The 20,016-nt window shown below is 41.1% G+C and overlaps 1 protein-coding gene across 10 annotated transcripts in view; it reads left to right on the forward strand.

Annotated features, from left to right (window-relative positions):
* LOC139535567 (forkhead box protein P1-B) overlaps window positions 1-20,016 on the forward strand; it is a 209,267-nt gene that overhangs the window by 58,970 nt on the left and 130,281 nt on the right. For all 10 annotated transcript variants that reach the window (XM_071335094.1, XM_071335097.1, XM_071335085.1 and 7 more), the window contains one exon: window positions 5,839-5,882. The gene's annotated coding sequence lies outside the window, so the exon portion shown is untranslated. The remainder of the gene's footprint in view (window positions 1-5,838; window positions 5,883-20,016) is intronic.

Raw genomic sequence — 20,016 nt, forward strand, 5'->3', positions numbered from 1 at the left:
ATCTGTCGATAGCGCCTGCTAAATTCAGGGCATCAATGTTGTTGAGAAAAGTAACAACTTTTGTAGTTCTCGACAGCTAATGTTGTAAAAACAAAAAGAAGCTGCTCTAGAAAGGATGATCAACACATACTGAGCAGCTAACGTTATAGACAGAAGCATGCTTCATGGCAGACCAATCCACTCTCATCTCCCGGCATGTCCAGCCCATCCATTATCTCAGCCAGTCATGGCTAGCGGGAAGGTTCCTGTATTTTTCCATAGCTAAACCAACTTGGCTTGTAATTTAACAATTTCATTTGTATTTACATAGGGAATACAATTGTGTTATTAAGGCACATACAAGTTCACATGTTCCAGAAGGCATTTCTGCCAAAAAAAGCATTTTGATAAAATACGAAAAAAGACGTTCAAATGCCTCTCCTGTGAAGTAGTGACGTGCAACATACACCTAGCTTCCTGAAACGGGTCACATTTTGAACCGTATTAGAATGGTTTGTGATTTGACTTCAGTTGTTCTCTGTGCTTCGTAATGCCAGTATGCAGCGTTATCTGTGTTGAGGTCATTACTTTAATAGGCTTTATTGATCTCAACAACATTAGGGGTTGCGGTGATGTTATTAAGGTAGAGATAACTTCTGTGTAATTCCACTAAAACAATATATTAGTGCTTTATTGGTCTAAATAACTTTACCTTTTAGACAGTAATGCAGGAGTAAGTCACCCTGGCTCTTTATGTCTCCGGGATCTTAATAAAGCATTTCCTCTGGACAGCCTGCTGTGAAGAGAGTGAAAAACGACAGGTTAAAAGGCATGCTGGGAAGTTTCCATGCCATCACTGTAAATTATTTCTTTTGAATACACAAATAAGGCTTGAGAAGAGCTGTGAGCGGGGAGAGACCAGGGGAGAGTTAGTGGAACCATAGGCCTCAAAACATTCTCTGTTTTACACATGAATGTACTGGTGGGAGTAGTAAGTCCAAGGTTCCCCATGGTTTTCTGTGTTTCCCCGTGCTCAGAGGGACGTGGGCACCTCCGTGTAGGCAATAGCTCGGTGGTCTACCTTGTTAACACCCATATGTAGGAGTTATTACAAATGTAGGATCTTAATTTGATCACCCTGTTGCAGGAGAACTTTCTTGCAATGCGGTTTAAAAAGGCTTCTGAAGTTTGTAATTTCCACTTTGAAATTTCAGACTTAATTTCCCTTATGAAAAATGTATCAATCCCTACAAACATGTCTGTTAATTCAAATCCAAATAATAATTCACATTTCCAGTTGCTGCAGGATTATTTTCCTGCTGTAGCAAACTGGCTCAAATTAAGATCCTACATCTATATGAGTCTTAAATACTTTTCTTCCTCTGATCCATGTGTCAGAAATTAGCTTTGGGTAGACTAACATCCTGACATATTTAACAGATTTGTAGCAATAATTAAAGTATGGGTATTGTTGGTGTTTTTGTTATTGATTAAACTGTTCATTGGTTTATACTGCAAACTTTTTAATGGACAGTTGCAATATTTCTTTCCTTTCAAGGGCACACTATATCCAATATTTATATGAAATAACGATCCCATTTATCAGGAAGCATATTTTCAGGGGAATTTTAATTTGCAGCTATTTAAAGCCTGGGTTTTGGTAATGAATTATTTTGTCATCTTGCCTCTGATGAGATTCATCTTTAATAACTGTAACAATTATTTTATTAAAAAGAGAAGCCATGCATTATGGCTATCTCGCCAAGGTCTCGAGCGGGAAAGAATTCTCATTAAGAGCATTATATTACCCCGTAGTGCTTTCATTTGGATGTCCCGCTGAAATTACATTACGTGTCAACAATGCTTGTGTTAGAAGTAAGCAGTCATATTTACAGAGGCTAGCTTTTTTCATTTGCCAGCTGACACTTGGAGATTAAAAGAGATACTAATGCTTAATATCTGATTAAGTCCTTTTAATGGGAAAACTGTTCTAAAAGGCTGACTTTTAATATAAAGTGAGGAATTGAGTTCTCTACCTTCTGGCTTTGATATTAGTTTTACATTTTGGAACCAACTTATGATTGTTTGGGACTGTGGTAATGATACTTTTGTTAAACAAAGCACTGACACCCAACACACCCAATTTGATTCCTGTCCAAATTGGATGTATGTCCTAGTGTCATGATTGGTCAAACCTATGTTTATTCTACGACATCATGAAGACATGTTGTGTTGTCAGGTTTATCATGCTTTGTGTCTGTCTGGCAAAGCGCTGGCTCAGGGAGGGTTTTCGTTAATGACATGGTTGTAATTGTTTGTCAGTGTGGTAATGTGTGATTTCCTATCACCATGTGAAGTTGGGAGGTTGAAGAAGGAAGGAGGCATGGTGTCAGTTAGACAAAGTGCTGTGATTTGTCACCAGCCAAATGTCTTGTAAAATAATTTTTACTCACCCACATAGTCTTCGGGGAGGGGGTTGTAACATCATGATAATTTAAATACTGTATAACTCCTTCATATGCCATCATTTCTCTCTAAACGGAACATACAGGAAGCCCAGCAGTAAATTAGTAGTTCTCTCGTCTGTAAACGTAATAGTGAGTTTGTCCCACACAAGTGTTCCTAAGTGAAACTGCGTTTTTGGAGGAATGACAACTTGGTGATCTGAGAGATATGTGACAAGCAATAGACAAAAGCATTTGGAGAGAATGAATGATTTTGTGTCGTTGTGTGTGCCACATGTTTGGATCAGTGAAGTGATGCCTAGCATCTCCGTTTTAAAGGAAGACAGAAGTGAAATCACCAAATGTAACGTAAACTTTTATTTTTAGATTTTGGTTAGAATCCTCACTTCCTTAAATGTATTATTTTTAACAGAGGCTATTTCACCATCTGATGAGAAGAGATATTTCAAATTTGCTCAGTATAAGTGGAAGACTGCATGTGACCAGGTAATTTGGGGTAAATCATTTCTTCACTTCATCACATTGTTGTGGTGCCCATGTACTGTATTGGATGGGTCTACTCCTCTTTCTACCTCCATGTTGGTTTGGTAGGGGGTAGATTCCCCCTAGTTATCAAATTAATGAGTTCCAATCAGGAAACTAGCCAAACAAAGGAGAAGTGTTACAGTATGCAGATGTCTCCAGAGGGTGCTACTTATTGTCACAATTGCCCTTTTGTCCGCTCCCCCCCCCCCCCCCCATTTCAATTCATGTCTTCATTGGTTATTCTCAGTCTGGTTTTGCACACACGGGTAGTGTAATCAGCTAAATGTAGCTGTTGCTTTCTTATTATTACCTGGGTGCTTAACACAGATTTTTTTCCGTCAAGGACAAATGGTGTACGAGAAGGCTGATCCCGTGTGAAGTCCCTGAGCTCCCGGCGAGCAGCAGATCCCTTTTCAGCACCAGCTGTTCTCTCAGATACACTGGGCCGCACTGAAATTCTCTTAATATAATTTTGGGGACTCAGGAGAATAGCGCAAAACATGCGTCCCAGCGAGGAGAGCGTTGAATTTTTCATCAGCAGGCCTCAACTCGCTGAGTTAGTGGGCAGCGCTTTCATTCATGAGCAGATGTTCAGCGCAGTTACACTCTGCAGTTAATGTGAACTTATTGGCCTCTCTGCCATTGGCTGCAAGGACGTTGGCAGCGACCTGGCATCTGAGAATTACTCCCGGTAAAAAGCGCAAGCCAGGGAAGTGTAGCCGTGGCCTTTTTTTAGCCACTTCCCAGCCCACAAGCTGTAGCCGGAGAGCAGGGGAAGGTTCTGACAGGCCATCAGTCTTAGGCCCGACAGTGATGAAACACTCTGCTGTTTGCTGGCGGAATAGCAGTGAAAATTCCTGAAGACAAGTTTATCATTCATTTCTTATGACAAACTAAACATGAAACCCACACGACTTGGCAAGAGAATGCGCTGCGTGATAGGCTAGCACAGGAAGGTACAGGTCCCAGTTGTTAGTCAATGGGTACTAGGGATATAGTGGTTTCGATACCCTTGAAACAGGAAATTCATGTAAACCAGGCAGCTGCGAACAGGTAACTTTCTCTCTGTCAGGCCCTGGTTGGTTCATGGTAGAGCCCAGCTGGTACTGAGGTCAGCCTGGTTGTTCAGACATCTGTTGAACCAAGCCTCTCAAACTGGGTTTGATGTGGCTCTCTAGATCAGTAATACTTTCCTACAAACTCTGTAAAAGGCTTGCTAAAGGATTACATAAAGGCCTATTAACTTATCAAGATGAGTACGTGACTGCGTTTAGTGGGTAACATTCGGCTCACCATGGGAGCAGTGTGAAAGTCATTGCGGTAAAGTTGTGGATGTGGGACTTTAATAGGAGAATGACAAGTACTTGTTTCTGCTGTATGTCTCATTCTCACTTTCCAATTGGTCGTTTTCAGGTTGGGTATATGAGAGCAAAACTAATTAGTGTTTCTAAATTCAGCAGAAAAAAAGTAAGTTGGGTTGATTGTTCTGGTTTCCTCTCCCGTGTCAGGCGCTCAACAATAAAATAAGACTCTAATCATTTTCTAACTGCTCGTATTTTTAAACCAGAGTTGAATGTCATTCCCGGTCTCCTGGCATTTTGTTTGGCAAGATCAGGGAACAGCGGTTGCCCTCTCGCCGTGCTGTCTTTGTGATTCGTGGGAAGTTTAGGATGGGGCTGGTGGAAAAAACAATGCGTGGGGTTGTTTCTGCTTTGATTGTGAACGTCCTGCTGACAGGAGCAGGCTAGTGAGATTACAGTAGCTCTCTGACATTCCCTGTTGCCTTTATTAAGAGAGCTCCAGCTGCAGCGAGCCCTCAGGAAGCACCAGCAATGAGCAGAGCAAACCCGTGGGCCGCTGGCCGCCGGGAGATGGAGAGGGAGCCCTGTTTGAGTTGGCATACAGTCCCCTCTCCTCTCAGGGAAGTTCTGCTGCCTCTGCAGAAAGGCCAGTGGCGGGTAGCTCTTACAGGACGCACGGTGGTGATTCCAAGGGCAGGATGGGCTTTTTCCACCTCTCCTTCCTTTCAGGAAACACATTTAGCCTTTTCTTCCCTCCATGTTTTAAAAAGGAGAGAAAAAGTGGAGGGGGGGATGCAGACCGAGTGACAGAAGTAAGCCACAGGATGTTGGTGTTAATCTGTGGCGTTTTATTTGAGATGGGGTGTGCAATGTTCCAACAAGTTATTTCAGTGTGCTGCGTGTTCTCTGAGCCCTCGACTCGGGGCTGGGGTTTTATTTATATTGAATCCAAAAAAGTTTATTGTTCTTTTTAACAACGTGCCATAAAACTTACACTGTTTTTTATTTTTCCATCCACAGCGGAGGGATTTGTGTTCAGAGGGCAGTAATTAAGCAGAAGGAGCTGTGGGTCTAGGGTTAGGGTGGAACGGTGTTTAAATGCAATTAGAGCGCAGCTAGAATACATTTGAACTCAATTACAGTTTTCTGAATGTGCCCTTATTTGTTTAATCAAGGGAATTCTCGTTTCAGATGCTAAATATGTATCCAAAGATATTTAAAACATGGAAAGAAAATAAGCTCTGAGGAACAACCTACTTGATGCTGCTCTAATGAAGAATTGTTTGAAAGTGACCCCACTCATTCACGCACTGCACGCACGCAAGCACACATTGTGACATAGAGTATTTACTAGCATAATACTGTTTCTCAATAACAGGGTGGTACCCAACAGGAATTAAATACTGTGTTTGTCGTTTTTCGATTGAAGGAGTGAGATTTCTTAATTTCCTACTGATATTAATATCTTCCTCATTTTCTCCTTTTCACTTTTATTCCTCCCCTCCCTTCTCTCTCCCCCCCCCCTCTCTCTCCCTCCCCCTCTTCCACCTGCTTGTGTTTTCCTCCAGCCAAGAGACTCCAGTGGTGACCCCCTTTTGAGACAGAAATCAAAGTAAGTGACTAGAGTAAGACCCCATTGACACAACCAGAGACTCCTAATATACATGAGAGATCTATACTCATATTAAATATACTACATCCATGGACGTGAGTTTCCCCGTATAGAGGGTTTTCAACTAAACATAGGCCTAGTCAAGGGAATCCACATTACACTTGTTTGAGCTATATCTCAGAGAAACATAATACATGCAAATGTTTACATCTGATGAAAATTGAGATTGCAAAACAATAAATTAGAGTTTACATACAGATGTAGGATCTTAATTTGATCACTCTTTCGTTGAGGAGAATTTTCCTGCACCACAGGCAATGCAAACTTGTAGTGTTTTCAAGGTTTAAAATGTCAGACTTCATTTGCCATAACGTAAAAAAATGATCAACCCCTACAAAAAATATCAATTAATATCAATTAAATATCACATAATAATTCACATATCCTGTTGCTGCAGGATTATTTTCCTGCTGTAGAAAACTGTCTTAAATTAAGATCCTACATCTGTAGTAACAGGTGCTATTGTAATTGATCCGTTGTTTTTTGCCATTTAGTATTTACATTACTTTGAATGATGCAGAAATGTTAGTGACAATGCATGATCAACATAGGTTCCCTGTACCGTAACCCCCGAATCCACACCACCGTATAGTCACAGTTCCCACCGGTTACACACTGGTTGAATCAAAGTTTTTTCCACCTCAATTCAATGAAATTACGTTGAACCAACGTGGAATAGGTGTTGAAATTACATTTGTGCCCAGCGGGTTGTGACTGAATTCAAGGCAAAAACATGACCAGATACTATATGCAGGTTCATGTCTGTAAGTCTCCTCGCACCGTCTCCCAAGTCATTTACACTGTGTGTGGTGTATAAACACATCCAAAACAAACAATGACCCAGAGCAGACTCCACACTGCAAAACTATTTCAAAGCCTGGAGTATACTGTAAACACTAAACATGACTGACCTTCCTACCGACCACACCACCTTCACGCTCGGGAGGCTCAGACTTAAATCTAGTGTTTGCGTTAAGAGCTCATTTTGACCTTGGCGAGACATGTTGTAGATTACATTTATCTGTTCAGTCTCTTGTCTGTTTCAGTCAGATATTGGTCAGGTTGTATTCTGTGACCATATGGCCATGATCCTCAGTCTGCAATTGAATACTTACATATGACTTAAGCCTCCACAGAGAAATCCTGTCACATTTCATATGGTAACACTGTCCAGTGCCTTGACGCGGAGATGAAACACAGTTTGTCTTCCACTGGGTTGGATGGTGTTGTTGTTGGATTAGAGTAGGGTATCAGACATCAGGTATGAGTACAGGTTATCTCTTCTAGAGCCAGTTACTGTCCCTGACTGCTAGGCAGAGCTATACTGGCTTATTTGGATAGTCCATCAGTAGATGTCTACAGACTATCAGTAACATTTTAACTATCTACTAACCCTAGCCCAAACCCTAACCTTAACCTCTATCCTAAACCTAAACTTAACCCTAGCCCTAACACTAAACCTAATCGTAAGTTTAGCAATCAGTTATTTCTAAACAGACAGTTTGTTGATGGTAGGACCATCTGTAGAGCATCTATCCAAATCCATCTATCCAAATGAAGTGTGACCCTATACAGGTTTATATGAACTATACTGGTTTACATATCCTCTGCTGTGTTACCCTCAATGGAGTCAGGGCGTTATGGTGGGGTGCTGAGAACCCCTCCTTAACAGTGGTGAAAAAAGTACCCAATTGTCATACTTGAGTAAAAGTAAAGATACCCTAATAGAAAATGACTCAAGTAAAAGTGAGTCACCCAGTAAAATACTACTTGAGTAAAAGTCTGGTTTTAAAATAAAAGTCTGGTTTTAAATATACTTAAGTATCAAAAGTTAAAGTATAATTAATTTCAAAATTCCTTATATTATGCAAACCAGATGACACCATTAACTTTTTGTTGTTGTTGTTTTTTTACGGTTGCACACTCCAACACTCAACATCCCTGGGATAACCAGGGATGTTGTCGTGATAGGGGAGTGAATTGGACCATTTTCCTGGCCGGCTAAGCATTCAAAATGTACCGAGTACGTTTGGGTGTCAGGGGAAAAGTATGGAGTAAAAAGTACATTCGTTTCATTAGGAATGTAATGGAGTAAAAATAAAAGTAGTCAAAAATATAAATAGTAAAGTAAAGTACAGATACCCCAAATATCGACTCACAGTTGAAGTCGGAAGTTTACATACACCTTAGCCAAATACATTTAAACTCATTTTTTCACAATTCCTGACATTTAATCCTAGTAAAAATGACTTGTTTTAGGTCAGTTAGGATCACCACTTTATTTTAAGAATGTGAAATGTCAGAATAATATTAGGGAGAATGATTTATTTAAGCTTTTATTTCTTTCATCACATTCCCAGTGGGTCAGAAGTTTACATATACTCAATTAGTATTTGGTAGCATTGCCTTTAAATTGTTTAACTTGGGTCAAACGTTTTGGGTAGCCTTCCACAAGCTTCCCATAGTAAGTTGGGTGAATTTTGGCCCATTCCTCCTGACAGAGCTGGTGTAACTGAGTCAGGTTTGTAGGCCTCCTTGCTCGCACACGCTTTTTCAGTTCTGCCCACAAATATTCTATAGGATTTGTGATGGCCACTACAATAGCTTGACTTTGTTGTCCTTAAGCCATTTTGCCACAACTTTGGAAGTATGCTTGGGGTCATTGTCCATTTGGAAGACCCATTTGTGACCAAGCTCTAACTTCCTGACTGATGTCTTGAGATGTTGCTTCAATATATCCACATAATTTTCCTGCCTCATGATGCCATCTTTTTGTGAAGTGCACCAGTCCCTCCTGCAGCAAAGCACCACCACAACATGATGCTGCCACCCCCGTGCTTCACGGTTGGGATGGTGTTTTTCGGCTTGCAAGCCTCCCCCCTTTTTTGTCCAAACATAACGATGGTCATTATGGCCAAACAGTTCTATTTTTGTTTCATCAGACCAGAGGACATTTCTCCAAAAAGTATGATCTTTGTCCCCATGTGCAGTTGCAAACTGTAGTCTGGCTTTTTTATGACGGTTTTGGAGCAGTGGCTTCTTCCTTGCTGAGCGGCCGTTCAGGTTATGTCGATATAGGACTCGTTTTACTGTGGATATAGATACTTTTGTACCCGTTTCCCCCAGCATCTTCACAGGGTTCTTTGCTGTTGTTCTGGGATTGATTTGCACTTTTGCACCAAAGTACGTTCATCTCTAGGAGACAGAACGTGTCTCCTTCCTGAGTGGTATGACGGCTGCGTGATCCCAAGGTGTTTATACTTGGTTGCCATTGTTTGTACAGATGAACGTGGTATCTTCAGGCATTTGGAAATTACTCCCAAGGATGAACCAGACTTGTGGAGGTCTAAAAAAAAAAATTCTGAGGTCTTGGCTGATTTCTTTTGATTTTCCCATGATGTCAAGCAAAGAGGCACTGAGTTTGGAGGTAGGCCTTGAAATACATCCACAGGTACACCTCTAATTAACTCAAATGATGTCAATTAGGCTATCAGAAGCTTCTAAAGCCATGACATCATTTTCTGGAATTTTCCAAGCTGTTTAAGGGCACAGTCATCTTAGTGTATGTAAACTTCTGACCCACTGGAATTGTGATACAGTGAATTATAAGTGAAATAATCTGTCTGTAAACAATTGTTGGAAATATGACTTGTGTCTTGCACAAAGTAGATGTCCTAACCGACTTGCCAAAACTATAGTTTGTTAACAAGAATTTGTGGTTGAAGAACGTGTTCGAATGACTCCAACCTAAGTGTATGTAGACCTCAACTGTAAGTAGTACTTTAAAGTATTTTTACTTAAGTAATTTACACCACTGCTCCTTAATAAAGCCCAGCTGTGGAATGATCAAATAGTGGCTCTAATTAAAGTGCTGGTGTTCACCAATGTAGAATTCTCTCTGGAATGATAACAACCTGTGATATGTGCAGTGGAATGCGTTGGGCAGCTCTTTGGGAATGGGGTTAGCCAACATGTTGTTCACATAGATGTCAGATGGAGACTAATGAAGGCCAGACTGATCCTTTGGATGCAGGCCTTAAAAAAATAAACCCTCTCAGAATACATTAGAGACTCGTTGTAATGTTGTAGGCTATTTGCGCATTGCATATTCTTTTGGTATGTGTTTTGATATCTTGATGATCCGTTGTTGTTGTGATACTGGTATCTTGAGGTTTGATGTGGCTGGTTGAGAGGGGTGTTCCATCGTGATGTTCTGGCATTTTATCAGTTTAATCAGTATTGTTGTGTTGTGTGGCATGATAAGCCGTGGTGCATCTGTGTCGTGTCTAGTTTTGTGCGCTTGCAAAACAAGTTGATATTGAATGGAACAAATGAATGTTGTGCTATCTGATAATGTAAATGAGCCATCTAAATATTTCCCCCACCTTCTGAGGAGGAGAGGTATTTACATAACCAGTTTGGCATTTAATACGTGTGGAAATTCAAACGTTTGTTCAATTTTCCAATTGTTATTATAACTTGTTTTAGGATAAGAGGTATGCTAAATGTTATTTTGGTATCACAAACATTCATCTCATAATTGAAAGATAACACAACAGTAAAAGAACGCTCATTGATAGGTGTGTGTCAGCCAAGTAAGTAGTTGAGTATGATAGATAATCCTTTGCATGTAAATGTACCCTAAACTTCCAATTACCAGGCACTTTTGAATATTGATTAGAGAAGACAAGGTCACAGAAGTGAAGTACTTTTGAATGCATGAAACCCAGAGCTTCTGAAACAGTTCCATTTGTAGCAACTTCTCAGCCTCTTTAGTGCTGCTCTTCCCACTAAATGCAGGCTGGTGATGGGAAACAATGTCATTTCATTATTGCCTCATGTGTACTTCATAGATGTATGGTGAAATAATCAATTAGCAATGGTCATCACTGATGTATTTAAGCTTACAATGTAAGTTTTGCATGGAATATATTCTGGCGCTTTCTTTAAAAGCACTTAAAGCACTTTTTACTATTATGTCCAAGTACATTGTGAAGCCTATATACCCTTTATTGAGATTTGATTTAGAGCAACAAAGTATTTCTATAGATATTGGAATAAAGTCATTGATTCTCAATATAAAGTTATGGCAATTCTGAGGAGGTCTTAGGTTAAGTGAATACTTTCCATCATTTTTTTCCTTAGATTACATTTTTCCATGGCCATTAAGAAATACCTTTTTGAATATTCTTTCAGCACTCCTTGGATGACTGATAATATACACATTGATTTCTACACTTTGCCACTCAAACTCATTTCTTACAATACACTGAGTATTAATAGACTCATTAATAGAGTATTAATAGAGTATTTGACAGTGGTTGTACAGCTAGCGACGTGTCCCACCTCCTGACCGTTGTGACTGTGGACATGCAGGTACTTGGGCCAGACTCAGCGCTGTTTGTCAACACACAGAGAGCATGAGACGTGCGGACCAACGCGCTGCTCGAGCCATGTCTTGCTCGCAGGCATGGAGCCACGACGCAATGTGACAAGCAACAGATGTGCCACACTGCCTGGAATCAAACGAGCCATCCAACGCTGAGCTAAGCATGCAGTCAGACACGGCTCCTGTGAACTTAGTGCTGTGCTGCTGGCAGTGGCAGGCAGATGAGGCAAGGCAGTGCCAGCGCTGCTCCTTGTTTCCTGTCTGAGCTAAGGGAGGACAGGACAGGCCTGGTTACTCAACCTGGTCTCAGACCATTTCGTATTATTCTTTACGGAAATCAGAGACACTCCATTTAGTATGATATGTTACGTTTCGTATGGTATGTATTAATTTGTGTCCATCACCCATTTTGAATGATATGTTACTAATTACAAATCATATCTGTAATGAATTTGCAAAACGTACATTATGTTACGGATTTGCAAAACGTGTTATATCTTACTAATTCTAGCTAGCTGACAAATGTTAGCTCGCTGGCTAATGATAGCTAGGCTAGGGGTTAGGGTTAAGGTTAGGGTTAAATCAAATCAAGTTAGGTTAGGTTAAAGAGTTAAGGTTGGGGTTAGCTAAATGGGTTAAGGCTAGGGTAAGGGTTAGCTAACATGGTAAGTAGTTGCAAAGTAGCTAAAAAGTAGTAAGTAGGTGAAAAGTTGCATTGACATTTACTATGTTACGTCTAGTCTATGAGACCAGGCTGTACTGGGCCTCCCTCTGAAGCTGCCTCCCATTCACTCTGACATCTGAGGTCTGGACAGGAACTCTGATTAGATAGACTGTACTGTACGCTCTCAAAGGCCCTCATACAGACATTCTGTATGAGGCACAGCCAACGCCACAGTGTGAGGCACCGTCACAGTGAGACAACAGCCGAGAGGAATATCGTCTTGAATGCTCTTTGTTGAGCACGGAGCGATTTGACTGAGAATAACATCACTTATTGACATAAAGAATACACTTTTTGTTGTTTACTTGTTAGTACTGTAATATGGTCTCTCCCAGTTTATGGTTTTCAGGTTATGTATTTAATGAGTGGAATGGCTAGTGTCACAGACAGAGAAGAGTCTGGCTCTCTGAGAGGAAGGGACCTAAGCCACACATACTTAGCCTATCCGTCCCAGTTCATGCAAAACCGTTTTGTCTGTTTGACTGGCTGTAAAAGTGCAACAAACGTTGGTGACACGAAGAACAACGTTAATGATATCCTCTGCAATTTAATCGGCTGATCAGCTCAGGCCTGTAAGCAAATTGTGTGGGCTTGTGTAAGTGAGGGGGAGCAACAGGAATATATCATCTCAACAAGTGAATGGATGAAGTCCTGCTGACAGTTGCTTGACTGATCACTTACTAGAGACGGTCACCCTGCATCTGTTTACCACAGCACAGCCACATGATGCTGGAGCTCCATGTGTGTAATGGAGCTATTTCCCTTGGCTCCTCTGTAACCTGTGCTAACTTATAGTTATGTCCTTCAGCCCCACTCACTCACTGCTGCTCAACTTTCCATCATAGCGTAGGGGGAAAGTTTTTATGATCATAATCACACCTAGCCAACACCGCTATGTAAATATAGTATTATCGGCGATTCCAATTTGGTTAAAGTGGTATGAATGTGGGTGATACAGACATCTCTCTGTTCGGTCTGGGACACGGGCGAAATAGGCTACAGTTAGGAGTCAAGGGTAACTTGCTTTTAGGTAATAGAGGTATGTTACAGGGATATACTCATGTAAAATAAAAAAAGAACAACTACCGCTGTTTTCAACATTCAAAAACGGAGCTGATGTTAAGAATGGAACCCAGAATCTGTAGATGTGCAACTCCAGTTCACACATGGAAATTTAAATGGAATATCTAGATCTGAATTGTGTTATTTCAATATTCAAATATTAATACAAAACAATTGAATGCTGCATGGCCCTAACTATTTGCATTCAGCTCTGTTTGTTATTGGAACAAAGATGACTTGGTAAAGAGAAAGGGGGAATTCAGTGAGTGGCACGCAAACAAACCTTTTGTCTTCCTATTGTAGGCAAATTAAACTACAGTGTTGATGTGCATGTACTCAAATACAATACACTTTATACTTGTTTTATTTAGCAAAACTATGTAATTCAGTATTCTGTCGTGATATACTGCAGTGCCTGAAAGGATCCAATATACTTGAATGCCTGGCTAGTATGAAGAGTCAACTCAATTCCACTGTGAAATACATTTTTTTGGACGGAGCATCATCATTCCTCTTATGGTTCCAACATAATAGATTCTATTGTGTCCTGTAGATGTTTGTTTGAGTACTCCACTCACTCTCCCGCTCTCTTAGAAATACATGTTACACCCAACAAGCTGCCCTTCTCTCCTTCTCTCCTCAGTTAGCGTGGGAATTAGTCTGTAGGTCAGGCACTGGGAGGACAGACAGACAGGAAAGGAGGGGGGGAGGGGGAGTAGGACCCCTCCACTATTTGACAGGGTTAAGCATTGTGAAAGATTGCCAGTGCAAGCTGTGACATCTGTAGCAAGTATCAACGTGAACTGTAATTAAGTAGAATCAGTGATTTTTAATTCTATAATTCTACGTAATAACAGAGCAGTAATTAATAATTTAAGGGAAGGGGCTGCAGCCGGACCCTGTTTCTCCTGTGTTTAAATTTAGCCAGTGTCATTGTCCGGCACTTTGATTAATTGGTTATCTCTCTTGACTATACATCTCCATGAAATATCTCTTTCCATCTGTCATTAAACTGCACATGGAAATTGGTTCTATATATGTAATCAGGTACTGCAGGGGGGAACACCAGATCAGAAAAAAAATAGTCACCAGGATATACTGATAACCGTAGTATACCGTTATGACTGTGACCTAATATGGGGAATCATTGGGAAAGTTGCTTTTCTTTTATCTGTTGCAAATGACATTGAATTATTCTGTATGATAATAGGATAGAGAGCTCATACATTTGTATGATCAGACTGAAGGAGCTGTGTGTTGCTGGTGCTAGTCCTGGCCTACACAGTGAATAGTGACCAGTCAGCCAGAGATTGGCTAGCCTGTCAAATAAAGATTAGGCCTTCATTTCTTCATCTAATCCCTGTAAATCTCTCACGGAAGAACTTTGTGAACGGAGAGCTGTTACTGGAGCGCGGCTTTACAGCTCGTGTCTCTTCCTTTATCTCTACATGTACACCTCAGTGAAGTAAACAACCTGTTGTTTTCAATTGCTGTGGTCAATTCCTCCGACAGACATGTTTGGATTACAGCTTTCAAAGAGCAGTTTAAATTGGAACAGTTTCTCCAAGGTTCCCATGGTAATTAGGTGATTGATTCTTTATTTTCTGGATGGTGGAGCATTGTCAGGGTAAACTTCTGCTGTAGCAACACCACATAGTCATTAAGAAAAGCAAGTTAGACTGGGTTTTGATAGCCATTTATACTTTGCCTTCCTAAAGGTTTTGAAGTTTAATATCCTCATATTAAGCTATTGGGGAGGGGGGGTGTCTTCATTTTCCTCTTCAAAATTGCTGTTCATTCTTTTTATTGAATTATTAATTGTATGTGTTGAATTATTGACTGAAGTAAATTTCTGATCAAATGAATATTAACACTCTGAAATATTCATGATCGATGTTAAAAATTATGAACTTGCAGACCTATTAATATAATCATAAACAGACACTGGAAAGGAAAGTCACAAGTCAAGTGTGCAGGCACTGACTGACCTCATGGTGATTTGTGCATAAGTTTCCCTAGATCTTCCTCTAGGGTCAGTTCATATAGGATAGCTATGTTTAGTTGGCTGTCTGTGTGCTTCCTGTCTGACCAGTGTCATGGGTGGGTGCAGCTCAGGGCATCAGGTGATGACAGGTGGGGGGGACTTGATGACCCTTCGTCTGCATGTGATCTGTCACATCTCACCTGTCTGCAGCTGACTCCAGATCAGTCACAGGGCAGGAGAGGAAAGTTACAGAGATACAGTACTTTGAGCCCCGTGTAGGGATAGGCCTTCTTTCAACTCTCTGATTGGCAGGCAGAGGCCCAATGAGATCCACTTTTCACTGTTCTTTTAACCCTTCCCAACCACAGGTTGTCTGAGAATCCAACAAGCTAAAGTTAGAGTATATTTGGTTCAACAGTGTTGTTGTTGAAAACATAATTTCATTTTAGAATTTTTCCAAGTATTAGCAGTGAAATATATTTGAACCAATGGCTTAAGGAGAGTTTAATCTACTCTTTTGTCTGTTTTGATTAATCTGTAGTTATTTTTATTACTTATTCAGCAAATATATGATATATTCATAAAGTACTTTACTTTGTTCTTACAATTGCCCCATTGTATAAATACAATATGGAAATCTGAAAAAAATAAACCATTACTGTAACACTAATGAAAAGCACCTTAAAATATGGTTACAATAATTATGTTTTAAATGTTAATGTCAGTTGAGAGCATAATAAAGACGACATGATAGACTCACTATTCAAAATCTGATAGCCAGGGAGAAGCAAATTATTTCAAATATTTGATATTTAAATTATTTTCAAATGAACAGAGACATGAGCAGAATGAAAGGCGAGTAGTTTCCCCTGGTGATACTCTCGGGCGCCTTTGTTTCCTTGGTGTGTCTCCGGCTCATTAATGTTCAGAGCATGTGAGAGAACCAGCAGCACTGTACTCCATAACCCATGGCACTGTGCTGTGTGCTGTGCTGTGTGACACCCCGGGCCCCATGCATACATGCAGCACACAGAGAAATCCCCCAGCCATTTACAGTCCACTGGTTCATTCAGGAAGGGATGGCCGCCGAGCTGTCCTGATTAAAATGACAATAGTCTAATTAACTCGACCTCGGTGTCAGTGCACAAAACGGCTGCTGGCCCGCCACTTTCTGTCTGAAAAGCCTTTGTCTTCACGCCATCCAAAAATAAGAAGTTTTTCAGGCAAATGCCTCAACCCCTTCGATGAGATTTACTAATGGCAATTATTTTTTATAAGCTAATTAAATCTATGCAGTTTCAATTTTTTTCTTCTGTGGAATCCCTGAGGGATTCGTCATTTGGGGGATAGTATTACAAGCACCTTCAAGCACTGTTAGTCGTTTTAAAATATTATATACAATTATAAAACGGTCTGTTTGTGCTCAACCTGATTTTATTTCAAACATGGTTAATTACACTCACTCTCCAGTGATCTCACTCTCTGAAGAAACAGAAGCCTATCCCTCTGGTCCCCTCATCTTCTGCCCCCTAACTGCTAGCTTTGTGAACAGACAGACAGACCAGATAAAGACAGGCCAGAGATGGAGGATTGAAGCAAATGAACCCATTTTATAGACAAGTTGAACATTTTAACCAGATAACAATTTCATATTTCATGCTCCACAACAGAGATATTTGAGAGAGGGATTTCGCTCTTGCCCTACAGTCTGTTGCCATTATTTTATACTCTCATCTAAAGGAAGCGGGAATAGAAAGAGAAAAAAACACAACAAAAAACTTTAATGACCGAACTGGAAACTGCTTTCTCTTCTATTATCCTTCTGCTGGTGATTAGGGTCTACAGGGAGATAATTACGCTTTAGTTTTGACTTAATGAATCGAAAACTTCTCTCTTCTTCTGAAAGGAAGGGCAGATCTTTTGTGCCACTATCTGAAGACATCTTCCACCCTTGACAATGCACACTGAGAATTGGTTTTGTTTTAAGGTTGGAGTCCCCCCGCCTCCCCCTCCCGTCACTTGTCAGTCTAGGGCTGATATGAGGGATCTCTCTCTCTCTCTCTCTCTCTCTCTCTCTCTCTCTCTCTCTCTCTCTCTCTCTCTCTCTCTCTCTCTCTTTCTCTCTCTCTCTCTCTCTCTCTCTCTCTCTCTCTCACTCACTCACTCACTCACTCACTCACTCACTCACTCACTCACTCACTCACTCACTCACTCACTCACTCACTCACTCACTCACTCACTCACTCACTCACTCACTCACTCACACCAGTGCTGGTGTCTGATGGAATCTGAGCACTATGTGTGCATGCAGGTACAGGGGAAAACATCAAATGAAAACATCACAACATCTCCTCTGGGATGTGTGCTGAATGGACACATAATAACACCCCCTTCCAATATCTACAGCACATAAAGGGAAAAATATACAAAGGTAAATACCTCACCCACTGGTCCCGAATGTCCATCTAACAAGGACTACCAGAAAGTATCCACAAATGACAACTACTTTTTAAATATACTAAACAAAAATGTAATCGCAACATGTAAAGTATTGGTCCCATCTAAAATGTGCAGTTTTGTCACAATAGAATACCACAGATGTCTTAAGTTTTGAGGGAGCATGCAATTGGCATGCTGACTGCAGGATTGTCCACCAGAGCTGTTGCCAGATAATTTTATGTTAATTTCTCTACCATAAGCCGCTTCCAACGTTGCTTTAGAGAATTTGGCCGTACCTCCAACCGGCCTCACAACCGCAGACCACGTGTAACCATGCCAGCCCAGGACCTCCACATCTGGCTTCTTTACCTGCGGGATCGTCTGAGACCAGCCACCTGGACAGCTGATGAAACCTAGGAGTATTTATTTCTGTAATAAAGCCCTTTTGTGGGGAAAAACAAATTCTGATTGGCTGGGTCTGGCTCCCAAGTGGGTGGGTCTATGCACTCCCAGGCCCACCCATGGCTGCACCCCTGCTCAGTCATGTGAAATCCATAGATTAGGGCCTAATGAATTTATTTCAATTGACAATTTCCTTCTAACTCAGTAAAATCTTTGAAATTGTTGCATGTTGCGTTTATATTTTTGTTCAGTATATAATTATAAACTGGGTGGTTCGAGCCCTGAATGCTGATTGACTGACAGCCGTGGTATATCAGACTGCATACCACGGGTATGACAAAACGTTTCGTTTTACTTCTCTAATTACGTTGGTAACCAGTTTATAATAGCAATAAAGCATTTCTGGAGTTTGTGGTATATGGCCAATATACCATGGCTACGGGCTGTATCCAGGCACTCTGTGTTGCGTTGTGCCTAAGAACAGCCCTTAGCCGTGGTATATTAGCCATATACCTCATCCCCTCGGGCCTTATTGCTTAAATGAAACGCACAGGTTTTAATTTACTATGGAAAACACAGGGGCCACATGTATCATTTGACATTTAACAGCCCAGAGAGACATCTCTTTTGAAATGAATGGAAGGGAAGTGTGGACTAGCCACCAGTTGGTGCTGTGTAGAACAAGTGGTGGCCAGAGAGCACATATTTAACTGTCCTTGTGGAAGTTCACATCTGGTGTGTGGAGCTGGGCGACTCGACGGCAGGGCAGTCCCTCCCCCGACGCCACTCTCACATTTCATCATCTGTTCTCCAGCACCGGGGAGCTCCGGCATAAGTTGGCTGCTCTGGATCCATCTGTTGTTATTATTTTCCACTGATAATTGGCTTGAACAATGGAATGCCTGTGTCTCCCTGCCTTTGAAACCATACACCCTGTTTATTTTCCAGACGTCTCATTTCTGCTCTCTCCTTCTCTTTCTTTCCCTCTATCTCCCCCTCTCCCCTCTCTCTCTCTCTCCCGCTTACTCCCTCCCTAGACCGGTGTCTGCACCCCCTCTTCCTTCATTTCTGCTTCTTCCCCTTCTACGTTTGAGAGGGGCTTGCATGAAAATGACATCTTTGACTGGGCGCATCAGTATGTGTCACTCAGCATCTAAAGCTGGGCTCCAGATTTTCTTCGGGGCTCGGCTCCCATTCTCTTTGGTTCACTTGAAGTTTTAGTCATGAAGCCTGGCAGATTCAGGCAGACACTCCAGGAGTCTCGCTCCGTTGTGAGTTTCTGCATTTATATCCCGAGAGAGGGGGATAGAGAGACAGAGAGTAAGAGGGAGGGAGGGAGGAAGAGAGAGAGGGAGAGCAAGAAAGAGAGGGTCTGTAGACTGTAGGAGCTGGACATTTGCGGCTATTCTAAATCACTTTATATGGTTTTTTTTCCTGGCTCTGAAGACCTAGCCTGTATTTCCTTTACATCCTCTAGGATGTGTCCATAGGGGTGCAGCAGGGAGCAAAGAGGAGGATGAATAAAAGCAGTAGCAGTATGATACTTTTACTGGACATAATTGAAAGGAAAATTCAAGCCCCAAAGTGACCTACCTTAACTACACTATACGGTTTTAGTTAGTGGATATATCCGTTTGAATTTTCTATAGATTATATACTATGTAACGTTTGCTTACACAAGTTAAGTGGGTAGCTGAAATTGATATTTTAAAAGTTGAAGATTAGATATTTGTTATTGATGTATTAAAAACAGACTGATAGAAACAAATTGTATTTGAAAAACATCCTACAGCATTATACTATAGTCATGTGTTTGCATGTGTCTTTGTCTTTGCAATAAACTTTGAGCCCTCTATAACATTAAGGACAAACTCAGTCATTTTTGTTTCTGGACTGGTTGTGTGGCTGTTCTGGAGTGTGTTAATTTGTTCGGCTTGCGGAGGACAGGTAGGGTTCTCAGCATGCGCCTGCTCCTCTCTGCCTGGTCTATGCCAGTCCTTCATTTGCTGAGTGTTTGTGTTTATGCAAAAGGGCCTCTTCCTGCATATTTAATCTAGAGCAAGGCACTGGCTTT

This window comes from Salvelinus alpinus, chromosome 12, assembly GCF_045679555.1.
Source record: "Salvelinus alpinus chromosome 12, SLU_Salpinus.1, whole genome shotgun sequence".
NCBI classification, from domain to species: domain Eukaryota; kingdom Metazoa; phylum Chordata; class Actinopteri; order Salmoniformes; family Salmonidae; genus Salvelinus; species Salvelinus alpinus.